This window comes from Scylla paramamosain, unplaced genomic scaffold, assembly GCF_035594125.1.
Source record: "Scylla paramamosain isolate STU-SP2022 unplaced genomic scaffold, ASM3559412v1 Contig34, whole genome shotgun sequence".
In the NCBI taxonomy this organism is placed as follows: domain Eukaryota; kingdom Metazoa; phylum Arthropoda; class Malacostraca; order Decapoda; family Portunidae; genus Scylla; species Scylla paramamosain.
Genome location: NW_026973699.1, coordinates 574219 through 596103, shown reverse-complemented (window position 1 = coordinate 596103; position 21885 = coordinate 574219). Strand labels below are relative to the sequence as shown.

At 42.3% G+C, this 21885-nt stretch overlaps 1 long non-coding RNA gene across 2 annotated transcripts in view; it reads right to left on the bottom strand.

The window, feature by feature from the left end:
• Positions 1 to 18532, bottom strand: part of LOC135097849 (uncharacterized) — a 53916-nt gene extending 35384 nt beyond the window's left edge. The window contains exons 1-3 of one of the 2 annotated variants that reach the window (XR_010266222.1): positions 18254 to 18532; positions 4864 to 4964; positions 3770 to 4337 (exon numbers count right to left, since the gene is read on the bottom strand). This is a non-coding gene — a long non-coding RNA (uncharacterized LOC135097849). The remainder of the gene's footprint in view (positions 1 to 3769; positions 4338 to 4863; positions 4965 to 18253) is intronic. The other variant, XR_010266223.1, reaches the window with a different exon arrangement.
• Positions 18533 to 21885: the final 3353 nt, after the last annotated feature.

Below are 21885 nucleotides of genomic sequence, written 5' to 3'. Positions count from 1 at the left end.
TGTGTGTGTGTGTGTGTGTGTGTGTGTGTGTGTGGGTCGATGGGTGGGTGTGGATGTGGAGTCAGTCAGTCAGTCAGTCAGTCTCTCTCTCTCTCTCTCTCTCTCTCTCTCTCTCTCTCTCTCTCTCTCTCTCTCTCTCTCTCTCTCTCTCTCTCTCATGCAAATAAATAAATAATCCTCATCCAACACCCACTTATTTTCACGCTTCCTCCTGCACGCACACACACACACACACACACACACACACACACACACACACACACACACACAACTTTCCTCGTTAGCTCCGGGACACAATGTTCAGGCCACTGTCGCCTCCACCTCGTGTGTTTAATGGACGCAATGGATAGCACATTTCAGTGATTTTCTCCTTGAATTATGAAGGAAGTGTTGGAAGCCCTGGTATTGATTCCCTGTCGCCGAGGGACCGCTGCTGACTCTCCCGCCGTAGCCACCGTGACGTGACAACCCCTCGCCGCTCCGCACCTCAGCAGCCCTGCGTCACGATTCGCCTGTCAGCGAGGTCTCTATTCTTAAACGCTTTGTTCTCTCATTAGGACTGTTTAGAAATATGGTTCCGATGTGATTCTGTGATTTTTCATTTATTTATTTATTTTTTTTAATGTTTTTATTTGTGTTGAAATTTTAATCTTCCGGCGTACTTTTCATCCTTCACTTCAAATAAAATCAAAAGCACAGCACCTCCTTGAAAAAAAAAAATCGATAAAACTTACGTCCCTCCCCTCGCCCTCCGTCACTCAAGACAGCACCTCCCTTCCCTCTCCCTCCGTCACACAAGACAGCACCTGCGTTACATAAGCCAGTCACTCCCCACCCCATGTCGCCTCCTGTCAGGATTCCTGAGCGTGGGTTCTCTTCATTTGCGTGGCATTAAGTAAAGTACTCCATATGGTGCGTGCTGCCTGCTTGGTGGTGTTATCAAGCCAACACCAGCAGGTTAACACACATGCACGCACGCACGCACCCGCACGCACACACAAACGTCAAGTCTTGAGTGTCTGTGCACGTGCTTGGGAAGAATGCACGGTTGAGGTCACTGGCATCTCTATTCACCTCATTACTCTCATGTTTTCCTCCTCATCCTCTGTTCTCTTCTCCTACGCTTTTTTTTTTCTTTTTATTTTACAAAATTTTCAGCTAAAAACAAGACGACTTAACACACACACACACACACACACACACACACACTCTCAATCCTCAAAAAAAAAAAAAACTCAATCCTCAAAAAAAAAAAAAAAAAAAAAAAAATATATATATATATATATATATATATATATATATATATATATATATATATATATATATATATATATATATATATATATATATATATATATATATATATATAAAGGTGAACTCACACATTCCCAGGTCCTCCCTCCCTCCCAGCAAAAAGTGACCCCAAACCAGCACACAATTACTGTCCAGAATAAACAAACAAACAATCCTTTAAATAATTATTTTTGACGTTGAATGGAGTAATTTTTAGATCGACATCATTTATGCAGAGAAGGAAAGAGAGACAGAGAGAAAGGCACAACATGTGATGCATTTTTAACACCGATGCATACACATTTCATGAGGGCGGCAGTGGATTGGTGTGAGTTCCGCCAGAATAAACTAAAGACTCATCCCTGCCTCGCCTCTGCTCCCGACTAACAAGATTACGGACGGAATCAACAGACGTTGCCTTTGGCACACGCTAGGCGATCTTTTTTAGCTCATTTAATTCATTAATCACAGCAAGTCATCGTCATCTCTTATGGTGGAGGCAAAGCAGGTGTGACAACGAGATCATGAACAGAATCAACACACGCTGCTTCTGACAAACTAATACACTCCTCCGTTGCATCAGCGATCTTTTAGTTCATCTCTTACCTGAGACACAGGCCGGGCAGGTGTGACAACGTCATGAACAGAATCAACACACATAAAGCTTCTGACACACGCTACACACAATGATTTGAATAAGCGATGTTTTTGGTTCGCTCATTGGTCACAGAGACTCCTCTACATCTCGGACTAAAACACAGAGGCCTGCCAGGTGAGACGTCGAGATCATTAACTGAAGCAACGCACACGTTGCTTATGACACGCCAGCCACACGCATTTCTCTCCATAAGCAATCTTTAAATTCGTTTTTAATCATAGCGACTCTTCCTTATCTCTTAGTACAAAACGCAGGCCGGCAGGTGTGTCCTTGTCTTGGGTTACTGCCGCCTGCCTCGGACCCGCCAGCTGCTACTCAAGCAGTTTTTAAGGGACAGATCAAAACAGAGTCTAAGTGGAGGCCGCCTCTCCCCCTTGCTAAGCCGCAGGGCAGGACGGGGAGCACGCGGACCCTCTTGTTTCATAATTTACGCCGCACAAGACATGCCAGGGGTTGGGAAAATGTTTTAAAATGTAAGAGTATTGTGTGTCTTGTGAATCCCCAAAACTCCGCCCACTGACATGCTGGAGGTAGTAGAAGTGATGGTGGTGGTGGTGGTGGTAAGGACTATACAGGTACTGTGTAGATTATGTATTGAAAGTACACTGCTACTATTGCTGCTGCTGCGATTACTACTACTACTACTAACATTAATACTTCAACAACAACTACTACTACTTCTGCTATTACCATCATTATAAACCAGAATCAAACTACCTTCGTGTTTACACATAAAAACAACAAAACGAAAAGTTCCAGACACCAAGACCAGTTCCAGGTGTGTCATGGTATTCCTTCACTGAACTAATTCAACTCATAGGAAGATAAATAAGAAATAATGGAGATCCTTCTGGTGTTGACTAGAGATTAAAGAGAAAAAATGTGTCTTAAATAAGAAATAATGGGGATCCTTCTGGTGTTGACAAGAGATTAAAGAGAAAAAATGTGGCTTCAATAAGAAATAATGGAGATCGTTCTGGTGTTGACAATTACAAGAGATTAAAGAGAGAAAATGTGGCTTTACTCCTGCATTAGTGAACTGGACTGAAAAATGGTGAGAGTAAGTACAAAGTCCCTGGCAGCGCGGTCATAATTTTCAGCGGCAGGAGAAAAAGAAATGCTGGAAATGAGTATGAGAAGTAAAACACACCACGTACATTCTCTCTCTCTCTCTCTCTCTCTCTCTCTCTCTCTCTCTCTCTCTCTCTCTCTCATTCTCTGTATAATAATTTAAAAAAAAAGTGCAATTCTTGGCTGGTTTAAGCCGGGAATGTGAAGCCGGGAGCGAAGTGCAGCCGGGGTTCCGGGTCTCGTGTCTTTTCATTGCTTCTTCCGTATCTTTATAAGCTTTTCTGTGGCTTCAGTGTACCGTAGGTGTGTGTGCTGGTGAGTATATCTATGGTTTTCATTTGATATTATACTGTTTAATTTGATTACTACTACGCATGGTACTTCAGCTTAACGATACGTGTAAAAAATATAATTTCCTGGTCTTTATTTTTTCATCAAAAGACCGCTATCCCCACTTCCATGCCGTATGGTCTTCTGTAGCAAACAATGTGACCTTTCTTTAATACTAGGAATTGTTCCGAGTTGTTACCTCACTCGCACGACCAGCGCTATCATAACGGTGTAACAATACTTCCTATCACAGCCGCAGCCACCCACCAACACAACACTGTAAAGGTGAACAAGAATCATGTACTTCTCATAGCGGCGGCGGCGGTGTGTTGAGGCAGCACTTCCACAGTATACGGGGGAAAAATGGAGATATTTCCTTCCTCTCACTACTAACGAGAACAAGAATCATGTACTTACTCTTAGTAGCGGCGGTGGTTATGGCGGTGGTGATGGCCGTGGTGGCGGTAGTGATGGAGTGTTAGTGTAACTCAAGCACCGAATTATTATCACACCTATGCTTTTTTCCAACGATCAATAATCATTCGCCATAGTTTCCATAGTTTCATCACTACAACACGCTTAGTGATCCGACTGTATGCGCTGCACCAATACACAGTCTTGATAACACAACATTGCAGTGTTCAGCACAAGAGACTTCCTGGCCACGGTGACAGTTACCATGGCGCCGCTCCGTCACGTGTGTTGAGAGCACTCGCCAGCCTCCTCCACGATGTGTCTCTCGTTAAAAAGAGACTGCATAACCGCTACAGTCCTGCACCACACAGTTCACTCTCGAGACTCAGCATCTACTCAGTCCTGTCTGATCATCCACTCTCCCAAACACCTGCGTTATCCGGAATTCCGTGGCCAGGACAAAACTCACGTGCATTCTTCCTCTTACGGCAGATCACTCTCCACGAGACCAGAGGCCCACTGCGTCACGGTGTCGTTTCGTCCCAACTCGTGTACTTGGCGCTGGCTTGTTCTGTAAATACATAGAGGCAGCGGCGTGATATCCGTCCAAGAAATTGTATTCACACGAATGTATCATAATTTTACATACTAATATAGTTTTTTTTTTTTTATATGGAAATAAGAGTTATGCTGTCAATAAAGAAGACGTGGACGCTGATAGAGATGAGCATGAACAGTGAGTGACGCAGTGAAGCAGCTCGAGCGTTTCAGCTCGTAACCAACCTGTGAGTAATTAACATGACTCACAAAAACCAAGATGAGGTGACGCAGGAACATTGCTGCTTACAATGAGACAGAGTGAGATAGAGGGAAGAAATTGCGGTAGAACTGGAAAGGATGGGAGTCACAGAGGAAGATGCAATGGACAGAAAGAACTGGAGAAGACTCGTACAAGGAGCCAACCCCTCACTCTAGGAAACGGCGATAGGAGAAGCAATATTGTTATCTGGTGCGCAAGACTCATCAGTATATAGGAAGAATAAACTGCAGAAGACCTGTATACTTATACAACTATTTGTGGTAAGCTAAATACTTACATTTACGCCACACACAATCATATCAGCCTCGTCCCTTGAGTCTCGCGCTGCCAAGATGATTCGTCTCAGGATTCAGTTCCAAGTGCCGTCCATCTAGAGATCTGCGACGTCACAAGAGGTTGAGGAAGGTCAGGCGAGCGAGGGATGGATAGGTAGTGTAGGGCAGGCTGGTTGTGAGATGGCTAGGACAGAGTGGAGAATAACTTGGATAGGGAATAAGGCAGGACAGGAAAGAAAGGGATGACTAGGCAAGAGGATGACAGGCTGGGTGTGGGGATAGCTGGGTGGGGATGGAAACAGTGGAAGAGGAATGGTTGGGTGGAAGGAAGAGGCCAGTACGAGTATGTGGAAGAATTATTGTGTGTGTGTGCGTGTCAAAGTAATCAAATCTAACGTGAGTTTCTATACTACTTTGTTTCATTATGCTTTATATGATCACCAGAGAGACTTTACCCGTTAATATTTCACAATTGTGTGGTGGAGCTTCACTACTGGAGGCGTGAAGAGTTTGACCTCCTCACTACTCAGAATAATTAAATATAACATGACTTTTTATGCCACACTGTATGTTACCTTATATGAACACTGCTATTGTCTCCCTCTTAATACTCTGTGAGGTAAGTGTGTGCTGGAGATTCATCAGTGGAGGCGTAGAATGCTGAAGCTCCACACCACTCCCACTAATTTAATTTAACATAAGTTTTTGCACTTTTTTTCTACGTTAAAACACGAAAAAATAAAGTCTAGTGATTTTATAAATCACTAGACTTTATTTTTCGTCTCAGTAGTTCATGTTAGGTAAGTGCGAGGCGGGCATTCACTAGTAGGGGAAATTTCTCAACCACTTCATCATTCTGAGTAATTTCACCACGTGCGACCTATATTTATAGTACAGTACTTTCTGAAGCAGCGTTAATAAAGTCACCACACACTTGATTTTTCCTGACTGGTTCGTATCGATATTAAGTTAAAGTAAGGCTAGGTTAGGTTAGGTTAAGTTGGGTTGGATTGGGTTGGGTTGGGTTGGGTTGGGTTGGGTTGGGTTGTGTTGGGTTGGGTTGGGTTGGGTTTGGTTAGGTTAGGTTAGGTTAGGTTAGGTTAAGTTAGGTTGGGTTAGGTTAGGTTAGGTTAGGTTAGGTTAGGTTAGGTTAGGTTAGGTTAGGTTGGGTTAGGTTAGGTTAGGTTAGGTTGAAGTAAGGCAGATATTCAATGGTGACAGGAGCTTCCTCAGTCGCCTCACCACTGCACAGGTGTCAATATACAACACTTTTCTCTTTACACAATATTTTCTGAAAGTTAATACACTCACCAGACTCTTGATATGTTTTTGTCTCACTATTTCACATAAATACAAAGTAACATAAAAATCCACTTCACATGATGACATTTAACGAGCCTTACTCTTTTATTCAGCTTCCTCTGCTATGGTAATAAATCTAAATTAGCTCTCTCTTTTTCTTTCTCTTTTTCTGTCTTCCTTTTCTATGTTATGTAAGCACGAGGCACAGATTAACTAGCGAAGGGAATTTTTAAACCACCTCACGACTCCAAGTAATTCCATCCAACACTCCTTGTATCGTTCCTTATAACACTTTCTAAAACGACGTACATAAATTTTTGTCACCTGAGTTGTTGTTTTTTTTCTACAATTTCATATTGAGTAAAAGTGAAGGAGAATTTCAATAATTCAATACAGGCAAGAACTTTTAAGCTTAATTTAGAAAAGCCTTCCTTAACTTTTTACACGAGTTTCTAAGCTACGTTTATAATGTTGACCTTATGTTTTATTTACTTTATTTATTTATTTTTTTTTTTTATTGTTTCATTGTAAGAGGCAGAATCTCAGCTTAATTTAACACAAGTACCTTCTTTTGTTCCACACAAGACTTTTCAGCGACGTTTATAAATATTCATCAACAAACACCCAAACAGTTTTTCTTCCTTACTGTATTCTTAACCGGTTTGGTACCTTATCCTGGAGAGAGAGAGAGAGAGAGAGAGAGAGAGAGAGAGAGAGAGAGAGAGAGAGAGAGAGAGAGAGAGAGAGAGAGAGAGAGAGAGTGAGAGAGCAAGACAGACAGACAGACAGACAGGAACACAAACGAACAAGGACAAAAAGACAAACCCAGACAGACAGACGACCAAAGAATGATAAGAAAGAAATTGAAGTAGCTTTTTTCATTTCTCAGAAAAAGAGAAGAAAAAGGAAAGAAAACGGACCCATAACTGACAGGAGAGCTTCAGCATTTATCAGGAAGTGAATAGTTAAAAAGCGGCTGCTGTTCAAAGTCTGATTAAAGATGCAATATAAAAAATAATCCTGTGTGTGGCGAGGGGCTTCCCGCACGCTGCCGGAACTGCCACTAATGACTCAGTCGCCTTCAGGATACAATGAATACTGTCCGGGATGAAATGACGGAATGGGAGTGGCGGTGTGTGTGTGTGTGTGCTACGTTTTATAAAGCTTGATGTAGGGATGGTAGCAACGATTTTGCCTCGGTAAATAATACTTGTGAAACAGGAATTTAATTGTACTTGATTTGTTTGTATGGTGAAGGTTTTAGTTAGGAAATATTTTTAAAGCTGGATCTGAGATGTATTGCATAGAAGTAATGAAGTAAAGCAGTAAAGAAGCAAGGACCTCATGTATTTAATGTTTTAGTTTGATCGCAATGTTGATGTGTGTGTGTGTGTGTGTGTGTGTGTGTGTGTGTGATCTGCAGCGCCTCACATCCTTCCAGCCTGGCGTGGCGGGCGTGAACTACCTGTGTGAGAGAAGCTCGTGTGCGGCCTGCTGCTGGCGGGAATGGCGGCCTGCTAAGTGGTGGTGGTGGTAGTGGTGGTGGTGAGAGATCGGGTAGTGCATGATGGTTGTGGTGGTAATGAGGGGTCGGGGAGTTTTTGGTGATGGTGGTGGTGGTGGCAAAACATACAGAAGCAGGAGAAAAATGAGCAGAAAGCAGTGAAAAGGAACCGGAAGAATTAGTAGGACTATAAGGGGGAAAACCGATGCTATGGTCACACAACTCATACTGTAGGGATGAATCAGCAGGAAGCAGAGGAGAGGAAGTAGAAGAATTAGCAGGAAGCAGAGAAGGACGGGCGATAACATGGTCCCACAACACTAAAACAGGGAAAGAATTAGCAGAAAGCAGAGGAGAGAGAGAGAGAGAGAGAGAGAGAGAGAGAGAGAGAGAGAGAGAGAGAGAGAGAGAGAGAGAGAGAGATAGTGATGGTATGGACACGTCACCTTACACCACGTCACTTTGCACCACCATCACCACCACCACGACCAAGCACGGCAGGGAAAAGGTAAAAGCAAGACACGAATACTTACCACCATCTCGTATTACACACACACACACACACACACACACACACAAAGACCCTGGAATGAAACACCGACACCTCAGCGCTCGGACATTACAAACAGCGAAACGAGACTTTTTTTTGGCGCAGGGTCGGTGTGTTGGCGTGCGGAGCTATCAAGGCGCTCAGCTGGTGAAGGACGGCAGGTACAACAGCGGCGAGAAACTGAGAGGGACCTGAGGCAATAAGTTCAGGCGGGGAGGTGATATCAGGCTCTTATGACCAATTCACCTCAGAAAAAAATCGGGCCTCATATCATACTTTTCCCCAAGTTACTACGCGAAACTGAACTTAAGAACCGCCCATCACGGGGAACACCATAAAGGGAGCTTTGACGTGTAACTGATTGAGTCCACGAGAGGAGAGGTGAGGTGAGGGGAGGGGAGGGGAGGAAGGGAAGGGAAGCTAAGGCAGGCGAGGCAGGAGTCAAACAGTGTCTGCTATCTTCTGACCTATCTTTTGTTTCCTCCTCTTGTCCTTCAGGTTTTATGAAATATTTTGCATTAATTGGTTAACTAAATTTGCTGCAACACAGCGGTCACATGTTGCAATTGTTTTGGCAGGGCAGGAATCAAAGACTGCCTGCTGACTTATGGTCTGTTCTTCTTGTGCTTTCTCCTCATAGCATAGCCTTCATGTTTCCTGTAATGTTCTGCATTAATTCGTTTATTTAATTTGCTTCAACACTATATGGTGCGAAAAATTTCTAAACACAAAAAAAAAAAAAAAATTACCTACACAAAAAAATTTACTCCTTAATTTTTTTTCTTAATTTTTTTATTCAATTAAGTTTATGATATAGCATACAATTTTCACAAAATTTACACACAAGCGAATTTTCCTTGTTAATTCTCTTCGGTAAAGCATGCGAAGTTTCGTGTACAAAACACGAGACAAATACTTCACTAGTTGCCAAACACGACAGTCGTATTACAAGTATTAGATGCCCAAGCATGCTAACAGGTGATTATCCACAGCTGTCACGAAATGTTCACCTTTGCTGGTGTAATTATCATGAGAGTGAGGACCTCTGCTCTCCTTGATTAGTGAGTACAACCTGGTCACCTCGCCTTGCCCACGACACTGCTCCCCTCTTCACCACCTCTCTTCCCCTCACTTCGCCTTTCCCCGACCCTCACCAGTTTCGTCTCTTATCCAAACCATGACATCCCTCCCTTCTTCACCACCTCCCCTCGGCTCGCATATCCCCCCCACGCCTCAACTTCGTTTCTTATCCACCACTCACCACCCTTCATTCATCTTCATCCCCAGTCTCATTTTTCTTTTCCTACCCAACCACGCTCCCAGTCCCGCCTCAATTCCATCTCTCCTCTCCCACCCATCCCTGCCTCGTCCCGCCCAGCCCTGTCCTCTGTTCATGCCTGGGGACTATGCAGCAGCAGCAGTCAGTGACCCGAGGCTCCTTCAGGTCGTCCTTCACACGTAACACAGTGCAGACTTGATGAAGACAACAGTCGTCATGTAATCTGAATGTTTGAATATATTTATTTTCAGAGATTTACACGTGAGTGGAGTCACGACAAGATGTATTCCCGAGACTTATAGACTTTGAGACGCAAGAAAACACAGCAAGACGCTCATTGCTGTGGCTTGTAACATTATCAAGTCACAACAATATCATGATGTAATCTGAATATTTACATATATTCAACGGCGGAGAATATACATCGGGGTGAAGACACAGCAAGACACGTTATTGAGATTACAGACTTAAGAATACAATGCAGTCATGATATACTGTATGTTTATGGTTTTTGACACATAGAGGTCAAACATAGCATAGCATAGCATAGCACAGTATAGCACAGCATAGCATAACAGTGTAAAATAACAACACTAAGTTGGGTCAGTTCCCAGCACACTGAGGTCTCATTTACCTCTCTCGAGACTTCCACACCGCACCTCCACTACTTTCAAAAGGCTCTAGTTAGTTAGTTGCACGGGATTCTAAGAGTTTTTTCTGTGGTTGTAATGGCATACATCATTTCTACGTCACTAACAGGAGAAACACTCTTCATAACCTGGCTAATCATCTCTGTAGCCTTTGAAAATAGTCGTGGTGAGAGAGCAAAGCGTTTCAGGACACGGACTTTTGCTTCTTTAGACACAGAGGCAGGCGAGAGCAGTTGATGAATGGCCTGCTACGCACATCCGCTTCGTCCCGCCTTCGGTGTACGATAATAGCAAATGTCATTCATAATCATTCGTCTCTTAACAATTATATATCATGAAATTGTGTTTTTTTCTTTTCCTTTTTTTTTTTTTTTTTTTACAAAATAAGAAGAAGAATATAGCTTTACGGGGCATAAGAAGGACAAAAAAAAAAGGAAACGATATGACTAGCGGTGGATCATGTCAACATTTTGAACGTTTTCTTGGCTTGTCAATACAATATGAAGGCAAAGTCAAAATAATACTAGGAAAAGAAAAGGTAAACAATAAATACACAAAAACCATATTACAAAAAAAAAAAAAATGTGTTGGCAATGTATTGATAACTTATAGCAAATGTTGTGTAGCCTAATCCGTAAAACCATTCGTGTGGCTCACTAATAAGGTTTTTATTTAAAGTTTATATGTAATATTTTCATCACGAAAAAAATTTTTTTTATTCATATTCAGCAAAAAAAAAAAAAAAAAAAAAAAAAAAAAATATATATATATATATATATATATATATATATATATATATATATATATATATATATATATATATATATATATATATATATATATATATATATATATATATATATATATATATATATATATATATATATATACATACCAGTCATCACTGGTCAGAGAGAGAGAGAGAGAGAGAGAGAGAGAGAGAGAGAGAGAGAGAGAGAGAATACATAAATGATAGAGAACGAGTAGGTGGCTTGTAGTTGCCAGTCAGTTTTAAGGGCTGGGAGAGGTGTCTGCGTATTTGTGCCGCTGGACAGTGACGTACACTGAAGCCCACACAAGAGTTAGGAAGGTAGCAGTGGGTGTAAGTGACGAGGCGCTGAGCAGCTCGGTGAGTACTGAACAGGGAAGCTTAATTGGTACAAAGTATGCATTTGTTGCAGGTGTTTTGTTGTTAGCCAATTAGCTGTGCCCTTGTTGGTGGCTGTGACTAAGCTGTCTGCTCCTTGTTGACGTGTTCAGCAGGTTGTGTGGGGGGGTTCCACTCATACTGCTGTACTAGACAGGGTGGAATCAAAAGCTTTTCGTCTCATCAACTCCTTTCCTCTAACTGACTGTCTTCAGCCCCTCTCTCACCGCCGCAATGTTGCATATCTAGCTGTCTTCTACCGCTATTTTCATGCCAACTGCTCTTCTGATCTTGCTAACTGCATGCCTCCCCTCCTCCCGCGGCCTCGCTGCACAAGACTTTCTTCTTTCTCTCACTCCTATTCTGTCCACCTCTCTAACGCAAGAGTTAACCAGTATTCTCAATCATTCATCCCTTTCTCTGGTAAACTCTGGAACTCCTTGCCTGCTTCTGTATTTCCACCTTCCTATGACTTGAATTCCTTCAAGAGGGAGGTTTCAAGACACTTATCCACCAATTTTTGACCACTGCTTTGACCCTTTTAAGGGACTGGCATTTCAGTGGGCATTTTTTTTTATTAGATTTTTGTTGCCCTTGGCCAGTATCCTTCCTACATAAAAAAAAAAAAAAAAAAAAGCTGTCCTGCGAACAGCGGATGCTCAGAACAGCCAAAGGAGTGTTGATAAACATATACGTGCGGTGCTGAAGACTTAGGTGAATGATTAGCCACAAATAGCGATGAAACAGATCCTGTAAAGCACTTGTTCACAAACTTCTTTTCGTCTTTTCCCCCTTCAAGCAGTTCCCCTGTCCGGATTTCCTCCTTCATACAATGACAAGGAAATGTTCAAACTCCTACAAAGTCATTATTAAAGACGATCGTACCATAAATTTTGATTTGTATTTGTATATACTACTGCAACAAAAGCAAACTACAACATTATATGTGTTTTTTTCTTCTGTCGTTCAGAGAGAGAGAGAGAGAGAGAGAGAGAGAGAGAGAGAGAGAGAGAGAGAGAGAGAGAGAGAGAGAGAGCTCACAGCAGTGCAGGGACTCCACAATCATGTGGACTTTCCCACACACCAGCGTGGAGGCTCCCTGGACCCAGTGGTGACGGACCTGCCTCAAGAATGTGTTCAGTGCCTCCCTCTCGACTGTGTGGGCAGCTCTGACCATCATGCCGTGCTCACGACCGTCAGCGTTGCCCCGGCGCGTGACGAGGATCACCAGCAAGCCACCTGGCTGTGTCACCGCGCCGACTGGGTGGCTGTGCGGCAGGCCCTGGCCCTGACAGATTGGGACACAATATTCACCGGGGACCCGCACCATGACACCACCGCCCTCACTACTGTCCTCTGCACACTGCAGCAGCAACACGTGCCACACAGGACGTACTCAACCAGCGCAAAGGACCATTCCTGGTTCGGGTACAGGTGCAAGACTGCTGCTGAGCAAAAGTACAAAGCCTGGACGCGGTACAAGAGGCACAGTGTAACAAAGCCCCACACAGAAGAACGTGCAAGATCATGATAAAGACGGTGAAGTGGGCCAAGGCAAGGTGCGAGGCGAATATGAGGCGGAAGCTGACCTCCAACCAGGTTGATGCCAAACAGTGGTGGGGATTAGTAAAGGAGAGGCAAGGTGTCTCCTCTCATGAATGTATCCCCGCCCTGACGGGTATATGGCCGTCTCCAGCCAAGAAAAAACAGACCTCCTCGTCCGCCAGTTCGCTGAAAAAATGACAACTCCAGAGCCAGACAGGCAACTACCCGCCCTCCCCCGCCTTACTGTCTCGAGACTGGAGGGCGTTGCCATCTCTGAGGACGCCATCAGAAGACACCTGAGGGATGTCAACACCAGGAAGGCCCCTGGTCTTGACAGCGTGACCCCACATCTCAAAAAGTGTGCTGTTGAGCTCGCTGGCCCTCTCGCACAAATGTTTCCCCGCTGTTTGCAGCGAGGGGTCTGGCCGTCACTATGGAAGGAGGCGCGACTCACACCCGTGCATAAAGAGAAGTCGAGGTCTGAGCCAGGTAACTACCGGCCTTGTTACCAGCCAGTCTCGCTCCTCTCCGTACTCAGTAACATCTTGGAGAGGATCATAAGCGAGCAGCTCACCGAACACCTCGAGCAGCACCACCTGCTGTCGCCAAAGTACTGTGGCTTCAGAAAAGGCCGCTCCACCTCAACTTGAAAGCGAGCGCATACCTGAATAGCCTAGGTCATGTTGCATGCAGTGACCAACAAGTGATGGTGCATTCTGACTCACTGACTTTCTGTACCCTTCAACCATCACCTTCCCTTAGTGTAGCTGTACGTAATATTGTCACACAATTCACACTCTACAGTAAACAGAGAGAGAGAGAGAGAGAGAGAGAGAGAGAGAGAGAGAGAGAGAGAGAGAGAGAGAGAGGGGGTGACAGACACGTAAACAGAAACGTACGTACATACATACATACATACATACATACATACATACAGACAGACAGACAGACAGACAGACAGACAGACAGACATAAAGATAAATAAATACAGACACAGAAACAGAGAGACAGCAATATGTATACATAACATACATACTCGTACATACATACATACATACATACAGACAGACAGACAGACAGACAGACATACAGACAGAGTGACATACAGACATATCGGATAGAGTGCATCAATTAACACCGGCCAGTGAGCAGCTGTTGCATTTGGTGTTGTTTGTTGCAGTGCGTGTATTCGATGAGAGTGTTACTTCATCGTCACCTTTATTCACGCAGCGTGAATAAAGGTGACCTTCTTCACCTTCTTCACTCTATTGCTATTATACATTTATATTGTGCCTACTAAAAAAATGCACCAAATTATTAATACAGCTCATTTATATGTAACTTACTAGACTTGTCTGCTTATTAACTGCCAATATAGCAACGCATTTATTATTGTTATTGCTGTTGTTGTAGTTACTACTATCACCACCACCACCACCACCACCACCATCACCACCACTACGACTACTATTTCCATTGTTATTATTATTATTATTATTATTATTATTATTATCATTATTATTATTATTATTATTATTATTATTATTACTATTATGAGTGCCACTCCCTTCCTGCAGGAGGCGCCGCGGGAGGTGAGAGAGCTGGTGCGTCCTCACTATTTACGTTGCTAAATTTGCTTGAAGCTTCACCTGGCGTGGCTTGGCGCAAGTAATCAACACGGCGCTGCATTCAGGCTTGTAGGGACATAAGGGAAGACCCAGTGAAGGTGCCACTCCACAAAGAATGCAGTCCAAAAGATTAGTGAAAATAATGAGAAGCGTATTGAAACCTTCCCTCTGCAACAGTTCAAGTCACACTGAAGCAGGCGAGGACCTGAAGTGGTCAGGGTGACAGTGCTGCCGTGGCTTGGAATGGACAGGTAGACTGATCAGTAAACAATTTTGTATTTAAGTTCCCCTCTACAGCAGAATCGAACTGGGAACCTTAGGGCACGGATAAAGAACTGTGCCATAAAGAACTGAGCTACGTCCAGAGACGTCCAGAGAGAGAGAGAGAGAGAGAGAGAGAGAGAGAGAGAGAGAGAGAGAGAGAGAGAGAGAGAGAGAGAGAGATATTATAAAGAGAAATATTTAAATTTGAACGTCTCACTCATAAAGCAAATTCAAGGTGAGGAGCATTGAAGAATTCCTCCACCACGCAGGAAGAGAGAGAGAGAGAGAGAGAGAGAGAGAGAGAGAGAGAGAGAGAGAGAGAGAGAGAGAGAGAGAGAGAGAGAGAGAGAGAGCAAAAACAGTGACGCTTCTGGTATTTATTTTTTTGGTTGTGGTGTGGCGGCGGCGAAAGATACTGTCATTTTTTAACATCGCTGACAGAAAAGACGACCACCGCGATGTAAAAGAGCGAAGGAAGAGAACAAAAAAAAGGGACTGAGCAATAAAAAGACGATCGCGGTGAAAATTTTGACATTCTAATAAAAAAAAAAAAACACAAAATGAAAATGGCTAAAAATAAAGAAGGTTATGGATGAAAATAGCATTACATAAGAAAGAAGCAGATGAAAACAACTCAAAATATGAAAAATTATAAATGAAAACAGCACAAAAAGAGGAATAATGTGGAAAGAAATAGCCCGAACAGGAAAGTTATCAACGAAAACTGCCCAAAATATGAAAGTTATTGATAAAATTAGTGTAAAAAGAGAAAAACTGTGAACGGAAATAACCTGCACAGTAAAGACATGTAAGGCAATATCACCAACCACCTATGGAAAAAAAAAAAAAATCCCAAAATACTTGGCCTTTGGCGCAAAACAGTAAAATTATAGAAAAAAAAAAATCGCCTAAAGCATTAAGATCATGGAATGAAATCTGACAAAATGTTTGGTCTGTTGAGGAATAATTGCGTAAATAAGGAAATCATAAAAGAAACAGTCTAGAATAGTGAAGTTCTGGAAAGTAACCCAAACCTGCTTCGTTAAAAGATACCTGCAAAATAATCTTAAAAAAAAAAAAAACATGAAAATAAAGTTAATATTTTTTTTCTTTTCATTTCATCTACGTAGTACTATAATATTTTTTTTCTCTCTTTTTTTCATATTCCTCACTTTTTTTCTTTTTATTTGTATTAACATTATTGGTTTCATGCATTTTTATGACGTGTGTGTGTGTGTGTGTGTGTGTGTGTGTGCATACAGATATAGCGTGCCCATTTCTTTTTATTTTTTTTTTTCCACATCCACACATTTTGCTACTTACTCGTATTTCTACATACATTCATTTTCTTTTTTTTTTCTTTTTTTACAGCGGCTGGAAACATCTGCGTACATTTATTTTATTCTTTAACACTACGAACACTAAATCTTTGCATTACCCTCCTTTGCATCCACTCTTAATATCAACAAACTACTTTTTAAGTGTCAGAAACACCTATTTCTACAGGTACTCTTCTCTTAACACATTTCGAAACACCTGCATACTTTGCTGCTTTCTTTTTCTTTGCTTTAACATCACTTGCATTCACTCATAACACGAACCAACCTCCTTTTCCACCTCAAACACGTTCATACCTATTATATTTCGCTGATGTATTCACAACAGGCACTTTAAGCTTACCTGAAAGTACCTTCGAGACCTTTAGGAATATAGCTAACTACATTTCTATTTACAGCGCACAATATTACAAGGCTTCTTTTTATTTTTTTCTGTATTTTTCTGTAATGTGTGCTCTCCCTTTCGGCCAGGGCAGTCTTGAGGCACTAATGATCTGTAAACCGTCACCAATTGTTCCTTGTGTGCTCTGCTGAGGCTCAAAGTACAAAGGGAGGCAAAGAAAGGGAAGGAAACGGTATCTTCATGCACTCACGATTCATCTCCTCTTGCCTTCTAGGAAACGTGCATCTTTCATATATTTTATTTGAGTCTGCGCGAATATCTGACCGTTTTCTTACACGCTCGTTTTTCTTTTATCGCTTTGGTTCTTAGCAAGAGTTCTGTTTGCTCGCTTTTATGAACTCCTACGTCACTATTCCTCAACTTTCCTCAATAATTCTGAGGATTCAATAATTCAAAGAAGCAGTCTGGGGGGGGGGGATTAACTGATACTATACATTAAATGAGGAACAGAGTAATTTTAAATGACCCATCAAATCATGTTCCCCGAGAGAAAACGGGAACCGAGGAAGCATTGCGTCACGGAGTGGGGAAGAGAGCGGGAGCACGCAACAAGTCTCCCTTTAAACCTGTTTCGTCACTCTCGCTGCCTTAAGGATCCAGGAGAGGAATAACCAATACTTCATTACGTATACTCTTAATTAACACTGTCACCGTGACATGACGTGAGGTATAAAGGGTTTTCCTCAGTAACACTTAGTAAAGCTGGTATCCTTCAATGACATTTTACGGGGGAAGAATTAATTACTTGATTATAATATTTTTGTAGTACTTTAATTAACTTCTCAAGGTACGAGAAGGTTGTCTGAAGGGTTAATTAACTACTGTTAATCATGTAGATAATTATCTCTGCCATTAACTACTTCTTTAGTTTTCACTAAACGACCATCAACTGCTTGGCTAGAGAGAGAGAGAGAGAGAGAGAGAGAGAGAGAGAGAGAGAGAGAGAGAGAGAGAGAGAGAGAGAGAGAGAGTTAAATGAAGTAAAAAGGATTGTTTGACGGAAAGTGAAGAAAAGTGAGGTGAGGAAGAAAACTTGATAAAGAAGATAATTGCTTTCTGCTGCCTAGTGAAGAAGAGGAGGAGGAGGAGGAGGAGGAGGAGGAGTAATAAAAGAGAGGAAAGATGAGGAATAAAGAGGAAGAGATGGGGGATGAAAGTATAAATGAAGACAGGAAGAAATGAAAGCAGGAAGAGAACAGAAAAGAGGAAAAAGGAGGAGGTGAAAAAAAAAATAGAGGCCGAAGGAAAAATGAAGATAGAGGAAATGAAGGAAGAAAGTGGGGAAAGATGAGGGATAGAGAGGAAAAGGTGGAATAAAGAAATAGTGGGAGAAATATGATGGAGGGAGAGGAGGAGAGAGTGTAGAGAATATAAAGAGAATGTGATGAGAGAGAGAATAAAAGAGAAATATGTGGGAGAGAAGCAGGTCATTCCCTCACCTCTTACTTGTGGGATTAGTAACTGGATAAAGGTAAACCAGGTGTATAAAGTCATCAACGGATGAACTGTAACTGAATTATCTCTCTCTTACCTGTAGAGTGAATAATTAGACAAATAAGAAAAATGCAGGTGTTGAGATTAATCAACATGTCATGCATATAGAATTGCTTTAGTGTGGAATAATTAACTGATATACCTGAGGAACAGACGTGTTAAATCATTGGAACAGAACACTCAACATAAAAAAAATAGGGAAAATAAGGAAAATTAAGAAAACACTTGGCAAAAAAGAAAAAAAATATCCTTACCAGTAAAATAAGACAGGTTATTAAATACCAGATACCTTAGATGTAAATACAGGTAATCTCTGCGACCTGTAACCTTAGTGAGGTCACCTGTCACGTTGAGGTTCACCAGCAGTATGAGGAGGGGGGCTGTGTGGCCACCTGGCGACGGTACTGCCCTTGGTCACCTGTGAGGGTGTATTACCAGCTGCCAACGCCGCCACCTCTTGCCATGTTCCCGCACCTGAGAGTACCTGTGTGGCAAACAAGGCGTGATTAGTGAGCTTGTTCCTGCGCGCTGTTTCCTCCTTACCCTCCCTCTCCCTGCCACTGCTACCTCTACTCCTCCCACTGCTCTCCTCTACGCCCTCCCTTCCCCACTGTTCTCTGTGGGGTGCTGTCACTTGGTGCTGGGCGGATGGTACTCAGGCCCTTCATCTGAGGTCACCTGATCACCGCTTACTCTTATTATTATTATTATTATTATTATTATTATTATTATGGATCATCGTCATCGTTGTCGTTATCATGAAAGGTTTACAATATTGTTATTATTATTATTATTATTATTAGTAGTAGTAGTAGTAGTAGTAGTGCAAAAAGGGGGGATTCGTATGTATCAGGCACGATGAGGTGAGAGATCTGACCGCCAGCATGCTCAGGGAGGTGTGCCACGATGTCTCCACTGAACCGACCCTCCTGCCGCTAGACGGCGAGCACCTGCGCTACAGAACAGCCAACACCACCAACGAGGCTCGAGTCGACGTCAGTGCACGAGGGTTCTGGACAAGGGGACAGAAAGCATTCGTGGACATACGGATCTTTGACCCGATGGCCGCCTGTCACCACGAACTCTCCCTGGAGGCCGCCCACCGCAAGAATGAGCAGGAGAAGATCCGAGCGTATGGGGAGAGAATCCAACACGTTGACCAGGGCAGCTTCACACCTCTGGTCTTCACCACATCTGGCGGGATGGGCTCCAAGGCTCAGTGCTTCTACTCAAGACTAGCCGACCTAATGGCAGAAAAGAAGCACCAGCCAAGGAGCCATGTCGTCGCATGGATGAGGTGCCGTCTCTCATTCTCCCTCCTCAGATCCGCCCTCCTGTGTCTCAGGGGGGACAAGGCATTCCACTCCCATACCTGCAGACTTAGGAGGCCTCGACTGCGAGGCTACAGTGGTGGAGAGTGGCATAAGAGTAGATAGAGTAGAGGTAGAATGAATTTATAGTTAACAACTAATGTGTATATTATAGAGTATTAGATATGGTTGGATGCCACAGTCATTAGCGGGAGCTGGGGCTAATGACCTCCAAGTAATGGAGCCCCTAATTGACACATCAATAAACATGGGGTGGAAGTAGTAGTAGTAGTAGTAGTAGTAGTAGTAGTAGCAGTAGTAGTAGTAGTAGTAGTAGTAGTAGTAGTAGTAGTAGCAGTAGCAGTAGTAGTAAAAGTATTAGTAAATTTGTTATCATTGTTATTAGTAATCATTGTCATCATTGTCAATATGATAAAAAATTACGTTATTATTATTATTATTATTATTATTATTATTATTATTATTATTATTATTATTATTATTATTATTACCACTACTATTACTACCATCGCGAGAGGTGGCGTGGGTAAATCCCTGATTGGGGGCAGATCAAAGTGTCGGTGGTGGTGGCTGGGCGCGTGAGGAGCCACCAGTAGCACCAAGCGTCATTAAGCACCGAGTTTTTTGGTGGTGGAAAGTAGCACAGTGGGTCCCTCTTGTCTTGCCTCTTTCATGTCACCACTCAGAACAAATTCATTTTAAACGAGGACGTCGAGAAGAAAAGAAAAAAAGTCTGATTCCAGCTTGTCGCACGCACCATTCTGGGGTATTTGTCACCATTTTATCAGTGACCTGTCTGTCTGTCTGTATGTATGTATGTATATTGTATGTACGTATGTATGTATATACCGTATGTCTCTGTCTCTCTGTCTCAGCTTTATTGTTTGGTCGTAAGTGTGTGTGTGTGTGTGTGTGTGTGTGTGTGTGTGTGTGTGTGTGTGTGTGTGTGTGTGTGTGTGTGTGTGTGTGTGTTTACCCTCACTCCCCTTCTCTCTCTCTCTCTCTCTCTCTCTCTCTCTCTCTCTCTCTCTCTCTCTCTCTCTCTCTCTCTCTCTCTCTCTCTCTCTGTCTCCCCCATCGTGGACCAAGCTGCTACGTGTGCTGCCTTGCGAAATATATCGGGAAGGAAGAAATTGGGACTAATACAGACGCGACGTAAGGAGAGAGAGGAGTGAATCACGAATAGCAGGAATAAGACAAGTTGGCTGAGCAGAGGAAAGTAATGATTGGGTTGGCGGGAATCGTGAAGTCAGAGAAATAAAATGAACTGAATGGAAATCTCTTAAAAATGTTACGTGTATGAGGAATGATGGAATGGTGGAGGTTGTGAAGGTAATAGTGTAATGATGACGTGATTTAGAGGGTGTGTAGGTAAAAAGATATTATCGAGGTAGTGATGGAATGATGGAGATGTTTATGATGGTGATGGCAGAGGAATGGTAGACTGATAGATGTTTGCAGGTTATGAAAGGAATTGTGAAATGTTCATGTAATTTGCAGGATATGCAAGTAAAAGAATAGATGAGGTAGTGATGGAGTGATTGTGTTGATGATGATGATGATGATGAGGAACATAAGCAAGAATTATCACTGTATTCTTCCACAGTGATGGTGGTGGTGGTTGTGGTGAGGAAGAGAGGTGAGAATTATTATTAATCTCCCTCTGTGACGGTGGTGGTGGTGGTGGTGGTGGTGTTCGTGAGGAATATAGGCAAGAATCACTGCTGTTTTTCCCTATGATGGTGGTGATTGTGATGATCATGAGGAAGATAAGTAAGAGTCACTGTCATCTTCCCATACAGCTCCACTAGGAGGCAAAAAAATTTAAGAACATTTTCCGCTCTCCTCAGGCTGCCTTTGTGTTTCAGTCTGGATAGATGATGGTAAGGAAGATCTTTTGTTACGTAAGAGGGACACTGGCCAAGGCCAACAAAAACTGAGAGAAAAAAAAAAATAAATAAATAAAAATCAAGAATCACCATCATTATCTTCTATTATTTCAGTAGAGGATGAAGGCATCTAAGAAAGTTCTCTACCTCCCTTCTTTGGTTTCCTATCTACTTCAGTCCACCGCGAGATGGACCGATGATAATAGGGGAAGATAATTAAGAAACACTATCATTATCTTCTGTGATGCCACTAAAGGATAAACTGAATCTAAAGGACATTTTTCCACTCCTTTTCATTGGTTGTCGTCTACTTCAGTGCACACCACCACCGAGAGATAACACGAACATAAATAATAACGGAAAAAAAAAACATTATAAAGATATCCAAGAACATTTATTCTCTACTCATTTTTTTCTTTTTTCTTTTATTTATTTATTTTTGTTATTTACTTTAGTCCATACCCAACAACATTATAGATAACAAGAACATTAATATTTAGTAAAAACAATGACTTCTTATCCGGTGCACACCAAGCAACACTGCACATAACAAGAACACAAGAAACAATTAGAGAAAGAAAAACAACATTCATGACAGAGAACAAAGACGACAACAATGATTCACTAAGCCACAGAATTCATCGGATTTGAGCTTCACCAACACGCTCATTAGAGGCAGAAGAAAAAAATATAACCTGAAG